The sequence below is a fragment of the Lissotriton helveticus genome, chromosome 6 (genome assembly GCF_964261635.1).
Source record: "Lissotriton helveticus chromosome 6, aLisHel1.1, whole genome shotgun sequence".
NCBI classification, from domain to species: domain Eukaryota; kingdom Metazoa; phylum Chordata; class Amphibia; order Caudata; family Salamandridae; genus Lissotriton; species Lissotriton helveticus.
In genome coordinates, this window is record NC_136067.1 from 1672488384 (window position 1) to 1672493300 (window position 4917).

A 4917-nucleotide genomic window follows, 5' to 3' on the forward strand; every position below is an offset into this window, starting at 1 on the left:
CTGGTTTCTCTATAGAGTCTGTGTTAAACTTTCTAATCTCTTCTTGAGTTATCAACAGTAATATCTGTCTCTTGCTGCGCTACACCTACAGATACAAAGTATTCATTTTCCCTATACTCCTCCTAGGGAGCAAAGAAATGAAACTGCACATCATCACAAACGTTTTCTACCTCTGCCACAGTACCATGCAAAAGAGTTCTATTTATTTCTCCAAAACACAGTGCAGGAGTTTAACACAGTAAAGTCTCCAAACTAAAGTTCACATTTTTGAGTAGTGTACAGCTAACATTCTTAAATGATGAAAGGTGCTTGGCACACTTTTTTTTATAGACATGTCATTGAGAGACCCTGTAAATAAGTATACTTTCTTACTTTGCATAATGTCAATTTTCTGTTTAAGACTTTTACATGGGAAACGTCTTAGTATATCAATAGGTTCTTGCCGAACACTGCCAATACTGCTACAGTTCCATCTGTATATAGGGGCCTGTCTATGCCTTTGCTGTACCTCTTCAGCTATCACTTCGTCTACATTTCTAGTCACCATTACCTCTTTTGTAATAGGGGATCTATCCTTCATCTCATAACATTATCCAGATTCCTCAACTGCATGCACTAATGTGTTTTGTTTGAAGAAGCTGGCTTCATTAAAGAATGGCTCAGTACTAGTAGTATGTCTTCATTCCCCACTGAAAACTTTGCAAAAGTTAGTTCTATTGACAAGTCTTTTCTTTTGGCTTCAACTCTTCATTCTCAACACTATTTTAGCCAGTGTCTTCATTCTGTTTAAAATCAAATTAAATAGCTTCCTCTCCAGAGCCAATGCATTGTCAACTACATCCTCAACATGCTCCTTTTGTCTTGCATCTTCTCTTCTTTTATATTTCTTCATAGTTGTCATTAGATTGTGAATTATTCTAGTATGAAACATTCTAACTCTGATTTCCTTAAACTGGGTCTGCCTTTTGGTTAAAGTCTATGCTTTTTTGTACGATTCTTCACTCTTCACATCATTGACTTTTTTTCCTTTTTTTAGTTGGTCTTAAACTTCGTTTTTTATTTACTTTATTTTCCAATCTTTCCAGTTGTGCAGATACAATTTCAAGAACTGTCTTTGTCCTCTTACCAGCAGCTATTTTCTCTTTCACCACTTTTTCCACATTTTGCTTTTGAATGGCATTGTACCTGTTTGGAGTGAAGTAGAGATTGATGTCTGAAAAGAAAGAAAAAATATATTTATCTTTTCATTATGTAGTATCAGTTACTGAAGTACCAATATAAACAGTTATATTATTGTAATATCGCTAATGATACTCTATTAATTTTCATGTATATGTCTTTGTTTCTTTCTCTGTATCACTAAGAGTAGTTATTAGTCACTTACCGGGTATCCTATCATATCCACTACTGTGTTACTACCCATGTATAAATGAGTACTTGACTACATACATGACTAGAGTGTCTCAGTACTTTGCTACATATCTCAGTGTCACTATGCAACCAGCAGTAACAGTGCCATAAGATGTATGCATAAATGTGCCAGTATGCAGCTTTCTAATTTAGTAGTTCTATGACCCTCTAACTGTGTATATAAGTGGCTAAAAAAATACCTCAGTGCCTGTGTTAGGCGGCTTTACAGAAGTATGTAGGTGTCTGTCCAACTTCCGATGGATACAAAAATGGTTTCTGATTATGTGAGTGATTGTAGAAGTGTTCCCATCTCTCTAAGGATAGGTGATAGACAGCATCTATAGCCTGTGATCATGTATGTCAGTTCCTTTATGGGTGGTATACGTTATGTAGTGCTTGGCATAGGTGTGTGGGAGTGTATGAGTAAGTTACTAAAACTCAAAAATACATTTCTCCATTTTTTTTAGCACAAAACACTGCGCTTATGGCAGGCCTATTCCATATCTCAGAGATATGTTATGTATACTAAAATGTAGGCTTATCACTTGAGAAACAGCTATTAGAAGAAAAGTGAAGCTTGCAGTGAGAGTGCAATGACAAGGTCCATACTAGCAGGCATCACCCATGTTTGAATGACTATTTCTCTGGGTGGGTGAGAAGTCTGTGTCAGTACTTGCCAGCATATCTGAGTGAGTATAGGAGCACATTTGTAGCAATGCCATGAGATGTTAAGTAAATGTGGCAGTATGTGACTGCCTGTTCTATTACCTCTAGTATGTGTATGTCAGAAGCTGAACAGGTACCTCAATGCCTGTGTTAGTAAATACAGGGGTATGTAGGTATAGGTGTGTCTGCAACTTCCCTTGAAACTGCTGCATAAGGAAGGTATTTCTAAGTATGTGTCTGAATCTATATGTCACTGTCTAGCTGTGTGACTGGGTGAGAGAGAGACTCTGCTTTTAAGGAGATGAATATCAGTTGCTTTATGGGTGGCATACTTTATGACCTATTGAGTTCATTAAATTACTTGTTCACTTTCAGGCACCTCAATAGGACATCTCTCAATGTTTAAGGCACAAAACAGCATACTTGATGGCATGCCTACAGCATATTTCAGAAGTGTGCTGTATGTACTAAAATGTAGGTTTGCCACTTGAGAAACACCTATACTTGCCCAGTGAAGCTGGCAGTGACAGTGCACAGACAAGGTCTTCATTAGTAGGTATCACCCATGATTGAAGGACTATTCCTCTTGATGGATGAGAAAGTTGTGTCAGTACTTGCCTACATACCTGAGTGAGTGTAGAAGCACACTTGGCGCAATGCCATTAGATGTTTAAGTAAATGTGCCGGTCTGTGACTGTCTGTTTTAGCACCTCTGTGGCTCTCTAAATGTGTATGTAACTGGCTGAAAAAATACATCAGTGCTTGTGTTAGGGAATAGAGAGCTATGTAGGTGTGACTGCAACTACCTGTGCGTCTGCTACATATATAAGTCGTGTCTGGTTAAGTGACAGAATATATAAGTGCTTCTGTAGCTGTCTCACTAGATGAGAGAAACTGTATACTTTTGTGAACATGTATTTTAGTTGTCAGAGTAGGTGTTAATTTCCTGCCTCTAACGTTACTTATCGCCTGTTTTGTTATCTTATCGCCGATCTGGCTGGTCATTGAGAATGTTGCGAAGTTGTGTTGTCGTGGCTTTTTGCATGGGGACGCCTACTCTGCATCTCATTAGCGATAGTTGCTGGTATCATCTGTGGCAATGTTTTCTCGTGAGAAATGCGCATGCGCGGGCGGCCGCGCATGCGCATTAGGATCTAAGACGGCGGCGCGATGACGAGCGGGAGCCCCAGGGACGCGGCGGACAAGGTAAGTGGTTTTCTAATTCATTTATATATTTATGTAAGCATTTAGGGCGGGAGGAAGGGGGCGGGTGGCGCGTAGTGGGGCTACGCGAAGTGCGTGGGTGGGCGTAGTTTTTTGCCCGCTTCGCGAAGCCCCACTACGCCCACTACGCCCAGGGTTATGTTGAACACAGGTTAATTTAGAGTTTTGCCAGTAACTTCTACCTGAGAATTGTGCTTGCTGCTTGAGAAGGCTTTCTACCCACTCTACCAGTAACCCTATAAAAATAATTAATAATAATAAAATGTACTTTAATCTGATGTGGGAACTTTTTACGTGCTGTTTTTGCTTTACTAATTTGAAGTATTGCGCAAATAGTTAACATATTGCCTCTAAGTTAAGCCTAACTGCTCTGTGCCAAGCTACCAGAGGGTTGAGCACAGGTTAATTTAGAGTTGTTGTGTGTCTCACCCTGACAACGATTTGGTGGCTGCCTGACCTGTGCTCACACCCCAGTCAACCAACAACTCAATTTCTTACATTGGCAACCACCATCCCATAACTGAGACCTATTCACGTTCTAAATTTTCCTTGATTTGCTTTTGGTTTTTCCTAATTCTTTCTTTCTGAATGTTGTGCCTGGAACACTCCTGCAAGGATGGAGTTTGAGCTAGGCAACATAGATGCCAATGTGTTGCCCAGCTCAAGGAGTTCTGCAAGGACAGGGGAATTCCAGCAAAGAGCAACATCAGGAAGGTGGAGGTCCAAATGGCACTGAGGGCCTGCCTGTAATTGATGGCAGCCACAGAAGGGGATGATTAGATGGAAAGGCAAGTAGAGGACTTGCCTGAGGAGCAGCCTTCAAACAAGGTGGATTACTTGACCCGAGTTGGAATTACCTGCCAGACCAGAGAGAAGTGTGCCCTCTCGAGGCCTGTCCCTAGAGGAGCTGGGGAACAGGAACGCAGAGAGGGAGTTTAGCTGCAAGGCCCAGCCGAGGAAAGTTGAGAAGAAACTGACCATGGTGGCACAGCAAGCATAACCGGCCATGGAGGCAGAGCAAAGAAAACTGGCCATGGAGGCAAAGGAAAGAAAAATGGCTCACAAGAGGAGCCTCAGACAGCTTGAAAAAAGGGTTAGCAGTGGTGGCTTTTCTGCTAAGGCAGAGGAACACTGCCCCATTGCATTTTGAGCAGTGGAAAAAGGAAAAATAAAATGGTAATAACACTACATTATTATAATTTAATCTGTTCATTGTCAGGCAGGTTTACGGGAGGGGGAGTGGTGGGCACTTAAGTACACATGATGGTGTGGCTGCTGTCTTGGGCCAGCCAAACAGTCATGCCTACTTTGAATATTCTCCACCAGGCTGTAATTCACAGCCTGGTGACGAAAATGCACAGGCTCCCACTGCCTGTCTGATTGGTGAACCATGATGCTCAGACCAAACACAATGCTGCAATGCAGCATTGTGATTGGCTTAGGGGAGTCTGGGTGTGCTTTCTGCTTCAAGCAGGAACAGCAGCAATTTGAGTACCTTTTCAAATGTATTTTTCATTTCCCCCCTCCCCACCTGTGCTTCTTGGTGGCAGCCACCACTGAGGGCTAGCCAAGCAGAGTACAACCATATTGCTGGCAGCATACCTGCAGTGTCCTCTG